Raw genomic sequence first — 24,698 nt, 5'->3', positions numbered from 1 at the left:
GAGGGTCTGGAAGGGGCCAGCAGGGTGGTGGTAGCATGTGAGTTTAAGAAAGCAGTAGGGGCTGGGTGTGGGGGGTTGTGCATCAGGAAATAGAGCTAATCTGCCACTTCACCAATTTGTCCTGGCTCAGCCCTGCTTTCTGCCTCTGTGAGCCCCCCACCCCTATTTGCCCTGCCCCTGCCTCTGCCTATGGCCTTGGGGGGCCCTGGAATAGAGCCTCCTCCACAGGGCTGGAAGCTGGGTTGCCCGCCCCCGTCCCTTGGGGCGTGACCTTTTCTGATGCCTACAGGTCTTAGGAGGGTAGTGACTGGCCCCAACACGGAGAAAAGCTTTATTTATTTTTTATTTATTTATTTTTATTTTTTAAAGATTTTATTTATTTATTTGACAGAGAGAGAGACAGCGAGAGAGGGAACACAAGCAAGGGGAGTGTGAGAAGGAGAAGCAGGCTTCCCGCCGAGCAGGGAGCCCAGTGCGGGGCTCGATCCCAGGACCCAGGGATCGTGACCTGAGCCAAAGGCAGATGCTTAACGGCTGAGCCACCCAGGCGCCCCCAGAGAAAAGCTTTAGACATGATCTCATTTTTCCCTGAGATTCTGAGGGAGGGAAAAATGCAAGTAGTCCATCTAGACTGAGCAGGGGGAAAAGCAATTTCCTTCTGAAATCTGTTTTTCTGATTCTTGAAAGATGCAATTTGGAAATATGTTGGTGGCTCTGTCTGGGGTGTGGGCTCATGCCACAAGGCATTGGGGTGGGGACCCGGGGCGTGGTTGGGGAGCAGAGAGGGCTGTGGAGAAGCAGACCACACCTTGCTGGGTTTCAGCCCAGCCTCAAGGACAGTCCAGAAGAGGAAAATGTGAGAAGGATGGTCTGGCAGAGGGTGAGCTAAGTGAGGAGGGCAGGGATCGAACAGACAGAGAAAGGGGGTCTGTGAGTCCTGATGCGCGGAACAGTGGGGAAATGTGTTGGGAGAACTCCAAGCCTGGATGGGTAGAAGGGTGGTCCATCACTGGAAGGATGTCCATGCCTTGGTGTCAGCATCTTAGGAAATTCATGGGGCAGAGGCACAAATCCGTCCTGAAGGACAACATATTTAATTCCCTTTCTGGAAAGCCCGCTGGGTGCTAGGTAATCAGCTGGTAGCTTGGGGGCTTTGTCAGCGCCTGTAGGAGCAGCTGGGGCCCAGCACGAGGTGGTAGAGGGATGCAGGCAAGCCTTAATGCCTGTTACCCCCTCAGGCCACTTTCCATGTTCTCCAGAAGCCTCCTCCCCAGGCTGCTGCTTCTGTTTGCAGAGATGTTCCAGTAGCCATGGCATGGCCGTGAGGGTTCCAGCCGAGGGGGGAAGGCTGGGCCCCTTTGCGTAGGGCAGAAATGGAAACCGAGCCTTACTGGCACTGTAGGGGCCTCCCTGGGGCTTGTCTTTCCCTCTGACATGATGCTAACCCCATATCCTAAAGCACTAACCTATCAACTAACTCTCCAGTGAAGCCATCAACCAGCTGAGTCCACCAACCTGCCAATCAAGCCTTCACCCCCCTAACCAATCTGCCAACCACCAACCAACATATTACCCTATACCATGCCACACCACCAACCCAGCAACCTTCTAAGCAACTACTAACCAACCCACTAACCAACCAGTACACCAACCTGTTCTTCCGTCATCCTACCCCCCCCCCACTAACAAGCCTATCAACTAGCTCACCAATCAACCACTACCTCACTGTCCAATCAGGAGATTGAAACAGTAATATTAACAGGGAAGGTTTAATATAAAGAATTATTAACTATAACATGAGATAACTTGCTAAGGCTTACGTACTAGCTATAACAGGGGATTGCCTCCCTACTGTAAAGTAACGTAGGAATAGCAGTTATGGAGAGTGGCCACTACCTCTGGGGCTGTGGCAGAGCATCAGAGGAAGGAACAAATCCCAAAGAGCCTTCCCTGCATATACACACCCAGGGCCAACATGACCCCTGTTAAAAGAAGGTACAGTGAGGCCCACTGGATGGCAGAAGAATTTGCTGAGGTGTCATGCTGATGGAACTCCCTGGAAGACTGCCTTCTGGGGTGCTGGCGGAGGCAGTATGATGCAGGAGGCCTCCTTGTGGGGGCCAGAAGGGAAGCCCCTTCATCCTGCTGTGTTCCTCCACCTTTGACAAAGCTTAACACAGCCAGCTGGTCGAGGAGAAATGTTTGCAGAGTCCAACCATGATCACAGGCCATCAAGAGGAGACAGACAGTAGGGTCATAACTGGCACACCTATTCTGCTACTCCCCCTCACCCCCAGCAGCCCTCTAATAGATATGCCAGTCCAACCACCATCATCCTGCTTGTCCACTGACCCATCCCGTCACCCCATCAACTAACCACCCTCTAACCACCATACCAACCCATCCACCCACCTACCAGTCAGCTCAGAGAAAGGAAATTTTCCTGGTGGTAGCCTGTTCCAGGCTGTGTGCTCAGGGCTGTAAGGACAGTCTCTGCTTTGCAGGAAAGACACTTTGGAGTAATTCATCCAAACTGGGGAGATGAATGCAACTTATGCATGTGACCAGCCAAGGGCCAACAGGGACCTGTCACACAGGTGACACCCATTAAATGGACAAACAGTGGCAGATGGTGGGTTCTGACATTGTGTTGGGAGGGATGGCTATGGCTTAATGGTATGGGACAGCTTCATGGAGGAGAAATGTTCTGGGTTTTGAAGAATGAATAGAATGGAAATTTACACTTAACAGGGGCTTCAGAAAGCAGGCAAGTGGGGACAAGCATCTCTGGCATCTCTAGCATTAAGCAGGACTAAGGCACATGAAGACTTCCTCTGCAGGAAAAACTCAGCATGCTGGGGGTGTCTTTCACACTCAGCTGCCCTGGGCCGCCAGGGAGCGAGTCTCCATTTGGCCCATGACAGGGAAGAGCCATCCTGGCCGTGGGAGGAGATGCTGATCATATCGTCAGCTTCTTTCTTAGGCAGCGGATGGGATTTCGACCTAATAGCGCTCTTCCTTTTTCATCAAGGACTAAAATGGAAGAAAAATGAATGAAAGGCTCATCCAGCATCAGGCAGACATCAAGAAGAACTTCCAGTCCAGACCAGCAGGAGTCTCAGGAATATGCTTCTCTGTCTGAAATATTGACCTGCTCAGAGACAGGGGAATAACTCTGATGACCCGTCCTAACCCCGTTGTTAAAGTGTTCCCCGTGCCCCGGGTCTACCTGCTCCCAGGCTGCCATCAGCCCAAGTGCCATTAAGTATCTTGGAATAAAAATCAGACTTCAGAATCAATTGATGGAGAGAGGTTCTCCAAACATTCGCCAGAGAAGGTAATTAAATTCCGATAGAAGGAGATGGAGCTGTGTGACAGGGCGGTAGGGGCAGCGAGCTGGCGCTGGGCTGCCGAGCAGTGAAATCACAGGCGTGCGCAGCCCAAAGCTGGCAGTGGCACAAAGGAAATTGGAGCAGTCAAATATTTCCCTCCTCGTTGAGTTCCATTTACATGTTTATAATAGAGGTTCTTAAGGCCCTAATGAGAAGGCTGCTCATTGCAGGGAAGAGGATGATTAAGGCTCTGCCAGACGAGATCAGGGACAGGAACAAAGGCCTGTTAATTACTACAGAGGGACAGGAGAGGAGCCAGGCTCCACTTGCTGCTCCCCCAGAGCCTTCCCAGACTAGTACCTTCCTGCTCTCAAGGATCACCTTTGCCCCCAGCCCCCGTGACCTCTGAGGGATGGGTTGGTTAGATCCCCAGGGCTACATTCAGGGGCTCATGGACGTTTCCACCTCCCCTCCCTACGGGATAATTTCAGGGCTGTATCCAGAGCACAAGGACACCTGTCTCCTGGAGATGCCTTGCTGGGTCAGTGGGGGGGAAGGGATCAGAAGAAACCACACTGCTTATCTGCTGGGCCATCATGTGAACCTACTGTCTGCTAGGAGGCAGCTCACAGGAGCTTCTGGGCCCTAGAAGGGGGTCACTCCAGGCAGAGGCGAGGCCCCTCTTCCCAGCCTTAGGACATTTAGGACACATGGATAGGCCACACCCAGGCCAGATTTAGTGACCCTGTGAGGTCATCTGACAAGAAGGCAAAGAGTTCCTGCCAGGTTGATTTTAAGACCCTTTAACAACCAGAGTTCATGGTGTGGAAAAAGTATGGGCTTTGGGCCAAAAGACAGGGTCAGACAGACCTGGGTTTATTTTAGTATATGTGCTGCCAAAGCGAGCACAGACAGACCTGGGTTCAAATCCCAGATTTGCTATTTGTTAGTGAGCCTCAGTCTCTTCATCTGTAGAAATGGGATGGTCACACCTACTAACAGGCATTGTGGGGTTGGTTTGACGATTTAGTGAGATAATGTAGGCAAAGTCTGGCACATAATAGGTGCTCATGTCCGGGATCTTCCCCCTACTCTGTGGGGCAGGATTGGCAGTCTGAGGCCGAAAACCTCTAACGTCTTCTCTGGGACCTCCCAGGGCCCGGGGCTGGTGGATGCAGCATCTGGGGTCCTTCAGCAGGTCCATGTGCCGTATCTACTGTTCCCACGATAGAGGTGTCTGGGGCTGTACAGGGCAAAAACAGCTCCCAGTCTGGCCAGGGGTGGGTAGAAATCTGGACCCTTGCACACTGCCTGCCTCTGTGTTCTCTCTGCTGTGTACCTACCCGAGGGCCTCACCTGGGGCTCATCCTACCCCTCAGGGCTCAGGAGATGAGGGGAAAATGAGAGAGATAAGAGGAAAAGACTTGGGGAATCTCTCTGATTTCCCTGTGGGGAAAAGTGATCAGAGGAATGAGTTATGTCAAACAGAGTAGAGTGAATCTGGCCATCAGGAGTTGAATTTGAAAAACTTTGATTTTTAGGAAAATGATCATCTTGTAAAGGCCCAAATCAGAGATTTCTCCAGGCTCAAGGGATGTAGGGCTCTGATGTTTCTGAAGGAAAGGCAAAGACCCTAAGATGGGAGACCCAAACTCTTTAGAGGATATGGTGCTACCTTGGTCTTCTCAGGAGTCAGTCTTGGGTGAATAGCTCAGAGTTGTAATGTCATTGGAGGGGATGGTGGGGGAAAGGCAGCTAGGAGCACCTGGGGCGGGGGGAGGCGGGGGGCTTTGCCAACCAAGGCGCTGTCCTTGGAGCTGTCCATGGTGCTGGCTTCAGATCCCATCCGGCACTGTCCGGCAGGTTGTCTGTCTGTCAGGCTTGTCACCTGCAGAGCCCCTGCCCAAACCCACAGCACTGATCCTTTGGTGCAAACCCCAGAACCCTCAGACATACCTAACTCTAAGACGAATTTTAGTTCAAGCCTTAGTGCTAGCAATAACGTAGTCCCCAATCAAAGCCTGTACCCTAGAGGTCCTCTTAACCAGAGCTCTAACCAGAACTGACACCGGAACCCAATACAAATCTAAGATTCAGCCCAACCCCATCCCTTCCCCAAGATGAATCTTAACTTAAACACTATTTTTAGGTGTAACCTACCCTAGCATTTCACTTCACCCCTCACCCTCATCGCAGACTGAACCTGAACCCTTCAAACTTGGGGTTGTGCAGACTGGCTTTTCCTTCCCTCCTCTCCTCTTCCTCCTTATAAACATGGCTGAGCATCTGTGGCAGGCACTGGAACATGGCCTGTGCCCCAACCTCCCTCACTGCCAGGGATCGTCAAACTCATGTCAAAGTCAGCATTGACAACATTCCCCCAAGGGGGGAAAGTCTTTGGAGAAGACATCGTTATCACTTTGCAAAGGCAAAGGATGGAGATGGGCCATTGCTCCCCCATTGCTCTCCACCTGCTGTTTGTCTCTGACTCTGGTTTCCTGGAGCCTCTGATCCATTGTGCATGCTGTGTGGGGGAGGAAAAGGAGAGGGGTACTGCTCACGGAGGAGGAAACTCTCACAGAGGCAGGGCAGGTGTCTGGTTTGTACATAAATGCTGAGGTTTCCTGAGGCTGTGCGCCTGTTCAGCTGGGGAAGTTAGAAAGGGAAGGGTCCTAGAGAAGAAGTGTTTGGGGGAAGAGCTACAGGGGTGAGAGCATGGGGACTTTTCTAGTGTTAGGAGGGGTGAGTTGGGGACTGAGGGGGGCACTGAAGGAGAGAGGCTGGCCCAGGCTAAGACTGGCCAGTGCGATGTGGTGGCAAGTATGAGCTGGTCTGGGCTTTGCCTTGGCCCAAAGCCAGGCACTGGGGAAAGCTCAAAGGGGGAAGAGAACTCATGGCCAATTCCTACCAAGGGGCCTGCTCTTGTGTTGCATATGAGGAGCCCAGGGGGTGAGATGGAGAAGGGGGGTGGGGGAGAATGGTGGCTGGGGGAAGGTATGTGATGTTACTGGGGGTCCACAGGAAGGCCCATGTGTCTCACTCTACTGACCCTCCACTCCTCCCATGTCCCAGACCACAGCCTCTGTCCCCTCCCTCCTTCCTCCATTGGGTCTACTGCTCACAGTCAGAGGGACCTTCTGAGATCCTTGTAAGGTCTCTTCTCCCCAAGAAGCTGGGCTGCTTCCTCTTTCCTAACAAATTCCACTCAACTCTCTGCTCCTTGGCTTTCTAGTCACTTACAATTGGGGTGAATATTATGTGTCTTCCAAACTGGGACATTGCTGAAAATGAAGGGAGGGCTGTTAATGATTTTTTTGGAGTAGCAGGTACAATACCAGGATGTACCCCATGGTCTCACCCCTCCAGCCTGACCCCAGGGCCCCCAAACACCACCCTCAGCTCCTTGAGAGCCTGCCACAGCGCAGGCCTGCAGCTTCCAGGGCTGGAGGGCTCTTTACTCTGAGGGTTCTTTACCAGCATTGGGTCAGGAGCTGAGCCCCAGCCCCAGCTCTCCACTCACAGCTCATCTCCCTGTAAATGGGGATGGTCATGCCTGCTCTGCTCTTTTCCCAGTGAGGTGGAGGATGTGCCGGCAATTGGATGTATGAACACGTGAGGCTTGCTTATCGTCCCTTTTCCTGTCCATATTTTGCCTCCAATTATTATTTTAAAAAAATTTAAAATTATGGTAAAATACACATAATACAGAATTGCCATCTTAACCATTTTTAAGGATATGGTCCAATAGTGTTAATTATAATCACATTATTGTGCAAGGGATCTCCAGGATTTTTTCATCTTCCCAAACTGAAATTCCATATCCATTAAACAACAACTCCCCATTCCCTCTCCCCCATCATTCCACCATCCCAGACTTCTCTGGGAATCAGACTATTCTAAGTACGTCATGTAAACAGGGTCTGACAGTTTCTGTCTTTTTGTGACTGGCTTATTTCACTTTGCATGTCTTCCAGGTTCATTTATATTGTAGCATGTGCTAGAATTTCCTTTCTATTTAAGGCTGAACAACACTCCATTGTACGACATACCCCATTTTATTTACGTGCTTCTCCATCAGTGGATATTTGGATTGCTTCCACACCTTGGCTCTTGTGAATAGTGCTGATGGGAACATGGATGGGTAAATATCTCTTCGAGGCCCTGCTTTCTTTTGAATACATAACCAGAACTGAGATTGCTGGGTGGCTCTATTTGTAGTTTTTAGGGGAACTTCCTACTGTTTTCTATAGTGGTTGTACCATTTTACATTCCAGCCAGCAGGGTACAGGGTTCCAATTTCTCCACATCTTTACCAACACTTGTTATTTTCTGTTTCTGTTTTGTTTTGTTTTTTGTCTTTGTTTTTCAAATAGTAGCCATTCTAATAGGTGTGAAGTGATTTTGATTTGCATTTGGTCTCAATGTATTTTTTTTTTTTACATTTTTGGCCCCCATTTAGTTTAATTGCCCTTGTCCATAGAACCTTCATATCCTGTAGCAGCCAGCTATCCCCCTCTGTACCTTGCAGGATCCTCAGGTTGGTCTTGCAGTGGTCCTTGATCATTGCCTCTCTTATTGGGCATGGACAGCCAGCCCGGTGCAGGGGAGGTGGTATCTTTCATCCCTGCCAGCCTTAGCACAGCCCTGGGGGCCCCGGGAGCTCTCTCTGGATGCTGGTTGAGCAGCCCTTTAGTTCAGTTCCTCTCAAACCTAACCCTGAATCAGAATTGTCTGGTGGGCTTGCTAAACTCCAAGTTGCTGGGCCCTGCCCCCAATTTCTGATTCAGTAAATCTAGGGTAGCATCTGTGAATTGGTATTTCTAACAAGGTCTCAGGTGATGCTGATGCTGCTGGTCCAGGGATCACACTTGGAAAACCACTGCTGTTTTCAGCAAAAACCTTGCTGGCCTTCCAGGGAGCCTTCAGTTGAGGGGACGCATGTCTGGGGGGGGAGGGGGCTTGGAGGAGCAGCACCTAGGACACGGACACACAGGGACTGAGCTCCTCTTGCCTAGAGGCAGAAGCAGCCTACAGTGTTTCTGGAGAATGTAAGTGTTGGATGTCCTCAGCCAGAGCTGTGACATCCAAGTTTAATCTGCACGGAGCAATTAGAGGGAGGGGGCTGAGCGGGGAGTGGGAGCTGGGAAGGCGGCTGCATATTTCATGCTGTTCCTGGCTTTGAAGGTCCCAGGAAGGCAGGCACTGGCAGTCGGTGACAGCTTCATCTTAATGAGGGATGGGGAGATGCACCCTGCAGGGGGCGGGGTGCAGAACCTGGGGCTCCTTGCTGGGGTGGAGAGACAGTGGATGGGGAGGAGCTGGGGAGGTGCTGGGTGGGCACAGATGGGAGAAGGAGAGGAGAGTCTGTGATCTGGGCCCCTCCCATAGCTCATCCGCCTTCTCCCACAGGATATAGGGGTGGTGGTGAGCTTCCTGGAGGACTTTAAGGGCCTGCCTCTGTCCCCAGGGGCACATCTGGAACATTCCTCCCCCTCCAAAGAGGTGTCTCAACAGCTGCAGAAGATTCTGGTAGAGCAAAGCCCCAGTGTTCCTGAAACTGCTCCCAACTGGGCTTTGGTGGTATCAAGAGCCTCTGAATTACAAGGGAAGAGGGTTCATTACCATTTGGTCTCCGATTCACTTCCCTTCCTGCTCCATCCCCCATTCCCAACCTCCACCAGTAAAGGCCAAGGCCATTTTTAAAGAGTTTATAATTGAGGGCTTAGGGAGAATCCGTGAACATTCTGAAAAAGCCCTTTCCTTTTTCTTGGTTTTGGCCACATTGACCCCACCCTCAGCATAGGCGTGATGTAGCAATTTAGCCTCTGAGACCTGGGGTGAAGGAAGACTAAAGGGGCAGGGTCCCTGCTCAGAGACAAGCTTTGTTTGGGGACAGTCTCTGGGACCAGAGGTGGCGGGGGTGATCTGCATGGGGTCAGTGCCTCCTGTTCTCAAAAAGTAGACTCAAAGGGCTCTCAGCACCCCTGAGTTGGCTGCATTGATAAGTGTGCCCCCTCCGGGCTCAGCAGGGCACCGTGCCAGTCTCTGAGGAGACAGAACCATTTGGAAAATGACCTTGGTTTCTTTCCTCACAAATCTTCACTAAGAGACTGGGTGAAGGGTGGATACCTGGGCAGGACTCAGGCAAACTCTGCTGCCCTGCCTTGCCCTGCCCCCTTCTAGGGCTCCACTTGCCCTTCCGAAGGACTCTGCAGCCATGGAGTAGGACAGGGACTCAGAGGTGGGGAGCGATGATGGCATTGCAGTATGGCTTTCGATCAGACAGATCTGGGTTAGAATCTCGCCTTGGCTTCCTAATTGCTGGAGATGGGACCTGGGGCAAGCCTCATGACCTTTCAGAGTCTCAACTTGCTCATCTTGAAAATGGGAACATAACTGCCATTTTGCACGGATGTTGTGAGGATATGAGACGCGGAAAACACTTAAGAAGGTGCCTGGCTCCCCCACAAGTTCCTAATGGCACTTGCAAGACCTTGAGATGGATGCGTGGAAAGCAGTTCAGGGCCTTCCCCAGCCCCACAGCCCTTTTGTCCAACCCAGACCAGGTGGAACCAGGGACCAGGCCTCAAGCCCCCTCCCTCAGAGAGGGTTGGAGTGAGCATTCAATCCTGATTAGCTCCACCGGCTCCCTCGTAACCTTTTCATTAGGAAATTATGTTTAATAGAAATTGTTCTGACACCTCTCAGCGCGTTTCCCTGCAATTCATTACCATCTCCGGGGAGGGGGCAGGAAGCTGAGCGGCTCCATCAAGGGAGTCCCACCCCCTCCCCTGGTCCAGTCATTGCCTGTGTAGGTGGCGGGGACACGGGACAGAGGTGTTCCAGCTTGGCGTCCCCAAGGAGAGGCAGGCCAGCTGTTGGAGCACATCTGGATGGGACCGGCCTGCTCTTGGATCTGATTTGGGACCTCCCAGCTGCTGCCAGTGATGCCTGTATGTTGATGGCATCTGATTCTTTTTCTGTCCTCAAACTGCCCCCAGCAGGGGGAGAGCGAGGTGGTCTCCAGCTGGTGCAGAGCAGGAAGAATGATGTGCTCTGTGCTCTCGTGCCTCTGTCTGCCCGCAAGCTCTATCCTCTCTCCCCGCTCCTTTCCTCCCAGAAGCCTCCCTGGACAAATCGGCTACAGGTCTGCTGTCATTGTCTCCCTTCTGCACCTGGTCCCTGATAGGAGGAGTTTATACCTGCTAGTCACCTGACTCCGGGGAGTCTTGTCTGCAACCTGCATTCGCCCTCCCCCCACCCCCTGCCCTGCTGGCGGGGACTGGGGAAGGCAGGGACTTCATCAATCCTTGTCCTCATCCACCAAGAGCTCTCAGGATTCAGTTCTGAGGGCAAGGCCTTCCAGAATCCTCCTGTCTCCTATAACTCTGGACAGTTCTGTTTCTCACACTCCACCTTGGGAGGAAGTTGGGTGGGGTGTAGGTGGAAAGTCACCCCCCATCTCTCTCTCTCCCGCCTTCTTCCAGACCTGAAAACTAGTTGGGAAGTTCTTTTCCCTGTCCCTCTCATTTTGGTCCCAGGCTCCTGGCTGCTGCTTTTCCCTTTTTTGTTGTCTTGGATTCCTGCTCTGTGAAATGAGCAGGGCCCCTCATCCTGTTCTTCTCTGAAGAAAAGAGGGTGCCAGGAGCTTGGCACTGAAACAGGCCCTGCCTCCCAGTGCTTGGAGATCTGGGGAGCCAGCTCAGATGCCCCAGCATGCTTTTCCTGACCTGACAACTGGGGAGAACCCCCCCTTGCCATTTCTGCAACCAGTATCTGAAATTAGCAGCAGTCTAATCTCTCTCTGCCATATCACTCAATGGTGTAATTGGGCAGAAAAAAATGTATTAAAATGCAAAACACTCGGTTGTACTTCTTTATGTTAAATCCCTTCTTCGCTCTGTCTCCCTCTTAATTTTACAAGGTTTTTTTCCCTCTCCCCCTTTCATAAAAGGGAGAGCTGGGCATGCAGGGAATCATTTCAACTCCCCTATAAATCTCTAAAATGAATACTTAAATTCGAGGAAAAAAATACATTCTTACACCTTTAATTTCCCTGCTATGAAGTGTAATGAAAAAGCCTGATTATTTTTAATTCTTCCCTTTAATAATTCAGCGGCAGAGTGATTTAAGACTGGGATTCATAATTACCTTTCCACTTTCCTGGCAAATGGACTTTTAATAGAAATGAGAGCTCTGGCAACTGAAATGTATTTCAACAGGTGGCCGAGGGGTCAGGCCTGACGCCGATTCGTGCAGAAGGGCTCCCAGGGCCCCTCCGGGCTGTGGGGTCCAGGCCAGACACGTGGGCCAGGTGGCTGGAGGGAGAAGTGTATTGCTTGTGCTCGCTGAGAACCATCTCTCAGGACAGCAATGAATGGTCACAGTGTGGGTATTAAATGACCCATTTATCCTGGAAGGGAGAAACTGGTGCAGAATGGCCATGAAGAAAGTCTTCTGATTAGCAATAATAACCCAATAACCAAGAGCTTAATGATGGTGGCTGCAATTAATTGAGCAAATACTATGTGCCTGGAATCATGCTAAGTGCTTCCAAGACATTCCCTCTCCTCGTCTTTGTAATAGTCTATTCTAGGCATGTGAAAGCGGAGGTGTAGAGAGGACTAACAGGCAAAGTCAAGGTCGATGGTAGGGCCTCATTTCTGTCTGACCCTAGAGACGCCACTCCCTCTCCTAGGCTGATCTCCCAAGCACTGCCCAGAGTCCATTACCCAGACCTTCTACCTGCCCCCCAGGAACTTACAGACAGAGGCAGACACAGTGGTGGGGTAGGATTGGAGAGAGACCGTGGAAAGGCACTGGGCTACGTAGGAGTCAGGAGCCTGGGCACTTCCACTAGCTCCACGGCCAACGAGCTTGGAGATACTGGGAACATCACTTCTCCGAGCCTCAGTTCCCTCATCTGTAAAATGGGGATAATAAAAACTGACTTGTCTAGTTCAGAGGACTATAATGAAACCCGAATGAGGAAATACATGTGGGAAAGCCTTGTAAATCGCCAACGGCTCTACAAGGGTGAAGTATAGCTATTGTCATTTGATAACAAGAATGCATAAAGCTGATCCATTTCTGTCCTCCTCCCAAAGCCATTTTCCCTGCTGCCTGCGTGCCCAGCCTTTCTACCAAAATCCAGCTCAGACTATCTCTTCCTCCAGGAAGCCTTCTGGATTGACCGCTCTGAGGACTCATTATTTCATGACTCTCCAGTCCCCTCTTTCTCTATTTTTTTTTATTTGGTTATTTGAGTCCTTACGTTCCTTGAGAGCATAGGGTTGTGGGGTGTGTGTGTGTGTGTGTGTGTATGTGTGTATGTGTATGTTCTCTCTCTCCTGTCAAACCCTCTACAAGGGTTTTTACTCCCTTTCTTTTTTAACTGGAAAATGCCTCTGCATTCTGACTGTAATGCATCAATACAGTTGATTCACTGCCTGAATAGAGACATAGATGGTGAAAACCCACAGATAATCCCAAATCATGAAATATTGGTGTTGGAGTGCTGTAGCATGCAGTGAGACAGCTACACACACACACACACACACACCCCCACACACACACCCACACACACACACACTCCTGCGTACACACCCTTTCCATCCTGTCCAGAGTCGGCTCACCTGAGCTTGCTTGTATTTGTGGTGTGGATCAGGCTGGAGACAGACAATTGGACCCAGCCCTTATTTTACAATTTATCAAGTGCTTTCCCATACATTGAAGAAAAGGATTCCTACAATAGCCTCCTGCAGAGAGAGGCAAGGCAGGGATCCTTGTCCTTTGTTCAGAGGTTAGGTAGCGGCTTGCCCAAGATCCTTCTCTGAGTGGGGAGACCCTTAAAAGGCCTTCACACTCTGGAGCCATGACTCTCTGAAGATAGCAGTGGGGCCGACTGGCTAAAGAGAGGGAGTTTGGGTATGTGTCTGGAGGCCTGTCTGGAGGAGGAGGTGGTTGCCCGGGATAGGGACTCAGAAGCCCTGGAGTCTGAGCTTTGGGGGCAGAGCTCTTCTTGAGCCCCGCAGGAATCTGAGTTCTGACCTGTCCTTCCTACACATCCCTTTGAGCCTCCTTGTGCCCCAGTCTTTCCAAGGGCCCAGGAGTCCCCGCTCTGGAGTCCCCGCTCTCCACAGTCTGGCTGGTGGTAGCTTGCTTCTGGGGGCCTCAGGAGCAGAAGAGGGGGCTAGAGTCCGAGGCGCGGGTCATGAGGGCCTTTGCCCAGACCTGGGGGGGTTGAGTGCCCCTTCCCCGCCTCCCATGAATGCTCCCTGGAATGAGAAGGCAGCAGAGGGGCCCTCAGAGGCACTTGAGCCCTGATTGGGAATAAGTGTCTTCTAATGACTCCCATCAAATGTCAAGCGGCCTTCTCGGCTCCTCCGGGGCTGATTGCTCCCCCCGGGTCTGGGGGTGGGGAGCTGGCCCTGCGTGCTTCTCCAGCACTGGGATCCCACCCCAGGGCTTTGTCGGGGTTTTGCGTCTGAGGTGAGCCCCTCCTGGGGCTATGGGCAGCCCCAAGTCTCATGGCAGCCCCCCCTGGTCAGAGCACTGGGGTCCTTACCCCTCCTGGATGCTGCAGTAGGGGGTTCGCAGATGCCAAGATGGGTGGGCGGGGTAGGACTGAAGCTAGAAGTGACCTCACAGGTCCTGGGGCTGGGTCATAGCCTGGCGGGCTGGACAGAGGAGGTGGAAGCTGCGTCCAGCTCTTTACAGAAAGGCCCTCCTAGAGCACAAATCCTGACTTCTGCCTGTGGCTATGACTTGGCTCTTCTGAAGGCTCAATGTATTTGTTGGCTAGTGTTTTATAACAAACCACCCCCAAACTCAGTGACTTGAAACAATTAGATGTGTGGTTTCTAATGAGTCTGTGGGTTATCTGGGTGGTCCTTCCGGTCTTGGCTGGGGTCTCTTGTGTACTCGTGGTTGGCCATGGGTTGAAGAGGCACCTCTGTTGATCTCTGGGCTCTCACGTCTGGGGGGCATCTGGCCCTACGTGGGTTCAGGGAGGCCTCGAGTGGGACAACGGGGCTCTTCTCGACATAATCCTCATCCTCCAGCAGGTTCGCCCAGCCCACATTCAATACGAGGGGAAATAGACTTTACCTCTTGTTGGGAGAAACTGCAAAATCACGTTGTTAAGGGGCATGGATATAGGTAGGGGAGGATTTGGGGACATTTGCAGTCAACCTGCTATATCCAGCCTCTGAAACCCCTTGTTTCCCCTCCTCCAAGGTCTGAATGGGAGAATGTGGCTTGAGCACCAAGGAAGAACTGGGCAGGGTCTTGACCCGTGACCTCCTAGGGTTCCTCTAGTTCTGACATGTTGGGATAAGCTCCTGTTCTTCTGTTAGTGGGTCCATCACATCACCATCCAGCTGTGTGACTTTGGGCTCTTCACTTCTTTGCTTTCTGCCTCATTGGTGAAATGACGTAGTTAGATGAAATTTGATAATTAGATTAGACGATAAATTATCGGGAACCTACTCTGTGCCAGGAGATGTGCCAGATATTGGACTGGAAGACCTGAAAGGGCCTGCCAGGCTGGTGTGGGAGGACATGCTGGCAGGGGGCAGAGCGCCCAATGGGGTCAAGAGAGAGACGGATTACAAGGTGAGTTCATATCCTCCTCTACCGCCATGGGCAAGTTGGTTCCCCAGTCTAAGCTAGTTTCCCCTTGGGCAAAACTGGCCAGTGAAAGTGTTTGTTAAGATACTGACTGACGGCGCATTTGTGAACTGCACAGCATGGTGCACGTGTCCATGGCTGGAGTCACTAGCCCTCTCCCGGACGTTGGCCTTCCTGTGCAGAGCTGCAAGGATTTTACTGACTTCTGGTAAAATCTGATGTTGGTTTCTCGCCGTTAAATCAGTGCTCCTTGGGCTGAAGAAACATGGTGGAACTTGCTGGGTTAGACAGCAAGGGGTGAAGGTTATAGAAACGGGGTCATTCTTTGTTGTCAGATGAAGGATGCTCAGGGAACTAAGTCTCGCTCGCTGAGGGTTTGAGCAGATCCAGATCTAAGTAACACCTTTGGCCACCTGCCGTCCCAGGCTCTCTCTCACATGTCACTGCATTTGTCTTCATCCTTGCCGTGACTTTGCTGGGGACAGTGCTCCTTTCCCACTGTGCAGAAAGGCCGCTGTGGCATGTGGCTCAGAAAAGCAGAGCGACCTTCGTTTGTCCACACAGCTAGTCATCGCGTATTTAGAATCTGTCTCATGCCGACTGGATATAAAGAGATCATGGCTACAGATTTGAGATGAGGTTTGGATTAGATCTTCTGCTTCTAGTACTATTACTTTTCCTACTGCATCACTCTGGGGGCTGCTCAGTTCCAGGACCACTTGGAGCAGAGCAAGCTGGTGTGGCCGTCAGAGGCGATGCATAGCATTCAGGTTAGATGAACCAAGAACTTGCTGATGATAGGGGCTCAGGATAAAAACAGTCATAGGTAAGATTATTAAGGATTTTGTGCCAGACACGGCACTAAGCTCTTTGCAAACAGTATCTCATGGGATCCTCAGAAGAACCTTGTGAGCTTTGTTCTATTTAGGTGGCTTGCCCAAGGTCACACAGATAGTAAGAAGAAGTCTGGGGTTTGCCTCCCGGTGGCGTGGCCCTGTCTGTAGTGCAGCACTCTTGGCTAAGGTGGTGGGCCAGGTGCTTTCTGCCTTAGGTCTCCCCAAGCCCCCCTAATGATGAGAGGCTGTGTGCTACCGCGGGAAAAACGGAAGTACAGGTCCTGTCCGTGCCCGGGAAGGTGCAGCTGGGTCTTTGGTGAGTCTGCTCCAAGTAGGGCAATGTATGGATGAAAAGTGCATTTGGAGAGAGCGTCTGAGGTCAGGCTTTCTTTTTCAGGGAGTTGATGCATCCCTCTGATACCCAAGGCCATTCGCTCCCTCGATGGGTGCTGCTCTCTGCTTAGTTGTTTATCATGCCCAAGGGCGTGAAATTGATTCCAGAAAGCTTGTCTATTTCCTCTGGCTCTTCCTGCAGAGGGGGTAGAGTGGGTGTGTGTGTGCAGGGCTGGCCAGGATGAGGGACACCCTCGGGTTGGCCACATAACTCATGCAGGCATATCTCTTCAGGGGCCTTTGGGATGTCATCTCCATGTCCAAGAATGGATATCTCCTCAGGGCTGACAGGGTTGAGGCTAGAGTGGCACCAAGGCAGAAATGGGCACTGCAGGTTGGAAGGAGCAAATGCAAGACCATCAGAGGTCATTAGGGAACAGGGTGTAGGGGTCAGAGGACAGTCCCGTGTTGTTTTAGGGAACATTTTGGTGGGGACTGCAGTGCCCAGAGCCTATAGATGTGAACCTGGTAGCTGGTTTTGCAGAAAGTAAGAGACACAATGTGGGCCCTTCTCTATGTTTGTTGCTAAAACCAGTGTCAGGCATTGGTGGATTTTTGATGTCAACATATCTTAAAGACGGTGGCAATATCACATTGCAACAAATACTTAGTGAGCACCTATTCTGAACCAGGTTCAAAACTAGACCTGAGGATGTAATGATGAAAAAGGTGTGGTCCCAGAGCCCATGGAAATCAGAGTGTGTGTGTGTGTGTGTGTGTGTGTGTGTGTGTGTGTGTGTTAGGGGGGTAGTGGAGACTCCCACAGGGGCTCATGCCTTTATTAAGTCTGCTGTAAGAGGCATGAACAAAGCGCCTGGGCTTGGGGGAATTCAGGGAAGGGGCTACCCAGTCTGGGTTTTAAGAATGACTTGGTTTCACCAAGGATGGGACGTGCTTCTGCATCAGTTGGCGTTCGCAGCCATAAGCAACAGGAGCAACTCCGACTGATTAAGTAGAAAAGTACTCTATTAGAATAGTGGGTGTCTCATCTAATCACAGGGAGGGCTGGAGAACCAGACTCAAGACTGAGCTTCCAGACAAGATGTTCCCTGTACCCTAGACCCAGACTGATAGGGGAAACCCCAACCACTGCTGCTGTCCCACCAGACACCAGGGAACCTCTGCTGCTCCTGCCACTCCCCACCGATTGTGCTTCTGGGCCAGGAACCCAGTCCTCCTGTCACTTCTGCCCCAAAGCTGGACACCTCCATTTCTACCCTTGCCGGCACAGTGGATTCTGGGCAATGAACTTACTCAAATTCCTCCCTCTAATGTGAAGTCTCCTATGGGGTGAAACTGATTAGTGGGGTCTGAATCACAGGTCTGTACCCATCTACTGCAAAGAAGTCTGGGTTACCAAGTTTCTATTTGACTCATGAGGCTGGAGACTCCCAAACTCAGCAAGGAGATTTGTGGGCAGCCAGACCAACCGACAACAAACATGATGAAGTCCACTGCAAGGATGGAGAGAGAGAGAGAGGAGATGTATAGGGAGAACAAGAAATGTATCTTTGCTTTGCCAGTGACCCTCTGCCCCTAGTTTGTGCCTGGCACCAGGTGGATAGTTGTAGAATGAATGAGTGAAAGGTAGTGAGGGGATGCTGCTGATCATGGGGCATGGACAAGCTGGCCTTTGTTTATGGATATCCCAGGAAAGAGCTAAGGCATCTGGACAGCAACTTGTGTCTTACTTGGACCATCTTGTCAACCAGTCTGCTATCTGAGTAATTGGTTTGATTCTTGACTCTTTGGGGCTGAACAGTGATCTGGTTCTTAGGATTAGGCAGAAAGGAATTGACCCAGTTCAAGCAGGGCAGGTTGAAATAGCATGGTTGGCAATTAAAACATGCATTGATTTCAACAATCTCTTGCTCAACTGTTACTCCAGTGGATACTGTCTTAGCCAGTGCTCAGTCTCCACTTCCTCCTCCCCATGTTTGTGTGTGCTTCAGGGAGAAGCTGCCCGTGCCCCCAGATCCTGGACGACCTGATTGGTCTAAAGTCATCCCAGTCCCTGCTGGCCTTTCGTCAAGATGGACCAACGAGGTGCAAGGAGAGTTTTTCTGAGGGGTGCGGGCAAGTCTTTTGTACACTTCTGGAAGGGTCTCTGAGAGTTGCCGTCTTCTGGTTTTCTCTGAACATTGTCATGGATGGATATAAGGCTCCTAACTGCCCTAGCCATCTTGTGACATAGTCTGAGGATGATGGGCACACAAAAAGGAATCACAAGGAAACAGGACCAGACTTCCAGATCACACCAGATCTACACCCAGATTCTGCCCTACCTCCAGGTTTCCAGAGCTAGTAAATTTCCATATATGTGAGCCACTTTGAGCTGTTCAATGTTCAGTGCCCCTGAAAACCCTCTAACAGCTACATCGATCACTGGTTACTCATGTGTAATGGTGGCCCAATCCAAGAGACAGCAAAGCTGGCATCTGGTAGCACTAAGGGGGGTAAAGAATGGCCCCTCTCCTCACCCTCAAATGCCTGCCCATTGGCACACGGGATGGTGTCCAAGATGTGTGAAGAAAGGTCCTTTCCTTTCAAGGCAGCTCTCTGCCTGGGGACTACCCCATCCCCTTGCCTCCCAGAGGGGACCCTGTTTCAGATAGAAAGAGCCTGAGAATAGTTGATGGCCCATAGTCACTCAGCATGAAGGGCTCAGAGCATGAAGGACTTTGTCAGGGAGGTACAGAACCCTCCCCCCCCCCCCCCACTGCTTGGGACTTAGATGGAAAGAGACCTTGGGCAGAAGGGGAGGCGGTAGACCCCCCTGACCCATTGTCACTCCCCAGCAAACAGAAGTGGAGGAGTTGCTTTCTGCCCACATCCATGGCCTGGCTTGGCCATAGTTCTCCCAGGTGGGGTGGGGGTAGAACAGCCTGTGGTGAGCACTTGGCCTGTCTTGTGACCCCAGCTAGGACAGAGGCTGTCAGGGGCATTTGTGTCCAAATCACCAACCCCCAGGGGCATGGGCTGGTCCCATATTACTTAAAGAGAAGTGGAGGGCCCTGTGCTCCAGAGGGCTCCAAACTGCTCTGTATTTCCCTGGGAGGGGAGTCGGTCGGAACATAAATAAGACAATTTATTCAGAGAAACCATCTCCCCTATTTACATTTAAATTGAATAATTTAAAACACCTTTACCCATTTCCATAAATTATCCCCCATTGGATGGGCAGTCCAACTGCGTGGAGGGGGTGCCATCCTGGGGAAAGGCCTAATTACATTCCCTGCTACAGGGCTGAGGTGGGAGGGGAGGTGGGAAGGTGGGGAGGGACAGGAAGGCTGGGGAGGAGGGAGCTCCAGAGGAGGCAGAATTTGCTTGGAACTGTCAGGAAAAAGAAGGGAGCTAATAAAGGTGAGGTCCCTTTAAGAGCTTTACAACTGAGAGTTGAAGGGCAAAAAAGTCTTCCTTTTATCCGAGGAGTGAAGTCTTTGGGACCAGCCAAGGACATCACTCAAGTTTGGTCTGGATCAGCCATCCTCTCTTTACAGCTCCTGCAGACCCAATGTCTGGCCTGGGGGCAGAAGGGGAAGAGGAGGAAAGAGCAGGCTTTCCTCAGGGGTGGCTTTGTTATGGGTGTTTCCCAAACACCTGTTACTTGCCAGGCTGTGCAGACTGCTGGGGATGCAGGGCTACCCTGCCCTTCTGGGCTCCGGGAAAGGAGGAGAAAAACTGCTTCCACAGGGGCTGGGAGGGGCAGGATGGAGGGAGGTGGGTGGAGCCAGGCTTACAGAGGAGGGGCTCTTTGGATGGCCTTGGAAGGATGGGTGGATTTAGGGAGATGCTGAGGAAGAGAGAAGGCCCTGCTGAGAAGGCACCAGTGTGGAGAAAAGGCTCTGAGGGGAGAAGGCTTGGGGTCCAGGGCCTGAGAAGGCCAGAGTAAGTTCAGGAGAGGAGGGAGAGGAGTTGCCTGGCCCGGGGGCATCACCACAGTGGTTTCCCTTCACAGCCCACCGAGCCTGCATGGATGGAGCTTGGGCCTTGCAATCCTCTGTCACTGACTCTGGTCAGGCCTCCGGGGAAGGGGAGCGCTCCTATTGCCCCAGTGCCTCAGTTTCCCTGCCAAGTGCCCAGGGAAGCTGCAGGCTCTTCCCAGGCCCCCTGATGCAGAGGGATCTGATTCCTGGCATTGGCCTAATTGGTCTTCAGGGCCCCGGGACCCCTCTGCCTCTGGAATCTCCTGGCCTGTCTCCCTACATCCCTGCCCTCCCAGGATCACCTCCTTCTGGCCTTTCCCAGAGATGGAGCTCTCTCTGGCTTCCCTTCTCTCAATCAGCGGGGCTCTGGACACAGAGTAGAGCCCCAAATGACTCAGTCTTCTCCCCCGTTGAAGACAAAATGGCAGGTGAATCGTGTGGAGTAGGGGTAATTTGGCTTGGAGAGCGGGACAGTGAAGGAGGCTGGTGACAAGCTCTTTGATGCTTATGACAACCCTGGGAGGCAGCCATGATTAGCTCTGCTTAAGAGATGAGGAGACAGAGGCTCTGAGCTGGAGAAACCAGAATTTGAACTTTGTTCTGTCTGCCTTGAAAGCCCCTGCTGTTGATGGCAGGCCGAGCGGTGTGGCTCACAAGGACGCTGACCAGCAGTCGCTGGCGAGTCACGCTGTGCCATGGGCCGTGTGAGCAGATGGGGCACAAACCTCTCTGGGAAAACAGATTAAAGTGGCTGTAGTGGTGCCGAAAATTTGTGCAGTCCCCTTGGATGTTAATGGAATCTTCCTGATATGTTTCTTTGCCATCCTCATGGGCCCTGCTGGGGGAGGAGGGGCCCATCCGGCAGGGAAAAATGCCTGCAGGTCAGGGTGCATCTGGTCCCTTCTCCTGATTTTCAGAGCTAAGGTTCTTGAAATAAGCTCCTCTGTTCTAGGAAAGAGAAGTCTCCCCCAGTGGCTTCCGAGCTAGTTCTTAGCCTGTCCCCACCAGCTGCTGTCCCCGCCGGTCAAGCCAGTGGTTTTGTCCTCTCCTACTGGAACCAGACTGGTGTAGGTTCAGATCCTGAATCTGCCATTTGCTAGCTGTGTGGCGTTGGGAAAGTCACTTGCCCTCTCTGAACCTGAGTCTTTAGGATCAGAACGCTGATCTCAGGAGGTGGTTGTGCGAATCAGATGAGATCGTGTAGTGAGCTGCATGGCAGAGAGCTCAGTACACACAGCAGCTGCTCAATCACCGTCAGCTGCTTTTCTGACAGGTCTGCCACCTGGTCATGAGGTCCTCCCAGCTACCCCTCGCCTTTCTCAAAAGTGCCAGGGAACCTTTACTGGGAGACCTTCCACAGTTGGCTCCCTGCGATGACTATCTCAATGCTCGGTGTCCTCTAGACATCGAGGGGTTCGTTTTGCAGCAATTGACTTAAAGCCATTTGTGTCTTACTCCACTTGTCTCATTTTCCTTTTCTGTTAAAAGATGCAAAATAGTACTTACCTTATAAAGGTGCTGTGAAAATTAGGTTAGAAAGAACGTGGGTTCAGCACCCAGTACGATGTGGGGCACACAGCTGTCACTGAGCAGCTGCACTGTTGCGTGCGGTGGTGGGGTGGGCTGCTCCCCTCAGGTTGGGTCCTCCCCGGCAGAAGTGCCTCCTGTCTGACTTTCCCAGCACCAAGCAGAGGAAGTCCCCACCCTGGAGGGTTCAGGCTCCCGGGGAAAAAGTCCCGCTCCCTCCCTTCATAGGCTTTCAGGACATTCCTCTTATGAAGTTGATAACTGTGCTTTAACTATCGACGAAGCCGTTGCAGGATGACTGTGGAGCTATTTAGGGATGATTTTCAACCCTCTGCTGAGGTTTCTCATTTGAGGGTAGAGTGTCAGTGATCCACAGAATAGGGGTCTCCTGTTTAATCAACAAAGAGCTTTTGAGCATCTGAATGATGGAGCAAAGCAATCCCTGAGCTGCCTCCCGGGCTCAGGCTCGTATCTGGGGACAAGAGACACCTCCAGGTCCCCGCCCAGACATGCCCCCCCCCATACCATCTTGCTCATGCCAGCCCAGTCCCAGGGATGGTTAATTAGCCAAGTTCCATCACCCTGGAAGAAGGGGGCCAGCAAAGGCCGGTGTCATGGGGGAGCGCTGTCGTGGATGTCCTGGATTATGACTCAGACACAACTGGCTCTTAGATTATTTTTATGCATATCTAATTTCTGACTTTTAATGAATTTCTAATTTCTCTGGGCTTTAGTTTCCTCATAAAACAGGGGATTTGATGAGATGAACTCCAGGGTCATCTGCAAGTTTTAGAGTTCTGAATTTCTAGGTCTAACCTGAATCCCTCTTGCTGTATTTGAAGCCCACAGAGACTATATAGACTTGGTATAGGCACTTATATTTGGTAATAAGTGACCAACATCAGATAAATCCTAGAGAGCTGTGGTTTTAGTCTTTCATAGTAGAAGAGCTTTGGTGGGACTGTATTCTAATTAAATATTTAATGGGATATATCTGTCTGTTAAAATCACTGCCACCACCTTGGAGATGGGTCTCTTTTGTGTTCTTATTTGCAACTTGTCTGTAAATGGCAGAGCTAAGCCCAGCTGGAAATCTACCCCCAAGACCGTGTGGGATGCAGGGATCCAAATAGGTTGTCCAAAGGGCAAAGGAAGGTTTCAGAGCTCTGAACATGCCCTTCCAACTCCATTTCCTGGAGCCGATTATGATAGTGCTGGCAGGATCCAGGGAGTGGGCTCAGGCCCGTGTTTGGGGCTGCTCTTTATTCTGCCTGCTCTCTGAGAGCTGGGAGAGAATATGTGCTTTTTCTCTACGTTAATAAAACCCAAAATGAGTCTTCATTAAGGGCTCCATTAAGAAGCCACTGTTATTCTTGGCACTCATTAGCGTTGCTGCTTTCCGCTGAGTTTCCACACTGGTGCTTTCCTGGGGCTTTGCAGGGCCCCTTCCCCATGCTGGAGAGCTGCTCATAAGAGAGCCTCAATGCCTGAATCTCAGAGGTGGAAGAACTAGGGCTTCCCCAGTCCACTTTATCCATTCCCCTGTATCTGGGCAATTGCCTGTCTGACTTCTGGAGCCCCTGGGAGAAGCCTGTGTAAGGGGTTTGTAGCTCTAGTTGAAAGTTCTTCTTGTCTAACTGCGCTCTTTTGCTGCAGTGTGAGCCAGTTTGAACCCTTCACTAGGATAATGAAGAGTATCTTTCTTTCTAAGAGCACCTTGCTTTCTCCTTCTGAGTTCAGGCCTTAGATTAATTTTGATAACTGATGAAACCCTGCCTCCCTCCTGTATCCTTGTGGGAAGACCTAGATAACACTTGTAGATTAAGCGTGTCTCTTAGGGTCATGCCCATCTCCCCCCATTCATGCTCTTCTTCTGTCTCCAGCTCCCATCTTCACCCTTGTTTTCTCCAGACCTCAGGACAAGTCTCGGGCCTTTGTCAGGACTTGTGGCTGCCTGACGCCTTCCCCGCAAAAGCACCAGCTAACCTACATAAATGCATACTGTGTGCCAAGCACTGTGCGAGGTCTTCTATCTCATTTAGCCAGAATCGCAACATTGCCAATGACTGGTACCATTTTGGAAATGAAAAATACAAAACAAAACATGACAACAAAAACAAAAAACTGAGCCTCAAAGGGATTCAGGTCTTCGGCCACACAGGTAGTTAAAGGAAGACCAGAATTGAACCCAGGTATCCTGACTCCCGGTAGGATGCGCCACATGCTTCACTGAGCCATCCTTGTCTTCTCCCCCCTGCAGGTCTCAGCGTAAGGACCAGCTAACATAAGAAAGGGCTTGGATCCACAGCTGGTGGCTCGCTGCTGATGTGACGAGAAAAAATTAGACTTAAGTTCTTCTCTTACATGTCCGAACTTTCACATCTGAGTGCATGTTGTTCCTTCAATGTAGCCCACTCGGACAGTTTGATACGTATGCCAATCATGTCACATTGTCGGCACCTTTGGAACTCCCCTATGGCTTATGGTATTGACTGTCAGTGAATATTTATCTTTTTCAGGATGAAGTGTATCTTTGGAAATACCCCAAAGTCATTTGGATTCAAGTCTGACGAATCAGGTAAGGCACCAGAATAGGTGATTCTATTTTGGCTCACTACCTTTTAAAACATTGCTCAGTGAAATGTAGTCTAGACATTCACTGTTCCACAGGCCCCAGCTTATTGCTGTGCAGATTTCTTGAATATCTCAGAATCTCGACACGTGAAATAAAGCTCAAGTGGCTATTCATTAGGAAAGAGGGGTGAGGGAAGGGTGGGGACTGATGCTCAAAACCAAATGGTCCATGACCTTTCCTCAAGATTTTGAGCCTCTTTTTGGGCCTGGGGAGTTGGAGCTCCCCTGGCAGATGCACTGGTTCTCAGATCCTGGGTCTGCGGGGGTATCAGTGCTGCATAGTCTGACTTTATCTACAAGGCACAATAAATAGAAATTATTTCTCTTTTGTCCATGACAAAGGTATGGCTCAACCTTTTATGAAACAATTCCCTGGTTTTTGTTTGTTTGTTTTTTATGGGAGTCTGTTGCTTTGCCTT

At 51.1% G+C, this 24,698-nt stretch overlaps 1 long non-coding RNA gene across 1 annotated transcript in view; it reads left to right on the top strand.

The window, feature by feature from the left end:
- Positions 1-24,698, top strand: part of LOC148108806 (uncharacterized) — a 170,146-nt gene that overhangs the window by 109,704 nt on the left and 35,744 nt on the right. The window contains exon 4 of the long non-coding RNA XR_015726995.1: positions 24,165-24,223. This is a non-coding gene — a long non-coding RNA (uncharacterized LOC148108806). The remainder of the gene's footprint in view (positions 1-24,164; positions 24,224-24,698) is intronic.

Source organism: Ursus americanus, chromosome 16 (genome assembly GCF_024610735.1).
Source record: "Ursus americanus isolate L20-20 chromosome 16, mUrsAme1.1.p, whole genome shotgun sequence".
Lineage (NCBI taxonomy): Eukaryota > Metazoa > Chordata > Mammalia > Carnivora > Ursidae > Ursus > Ursus americanus.
Note: the sequence above shows the minus strand (reverse complement) of the source record. Positions and strands in the feature narration are given on the sequence as shown.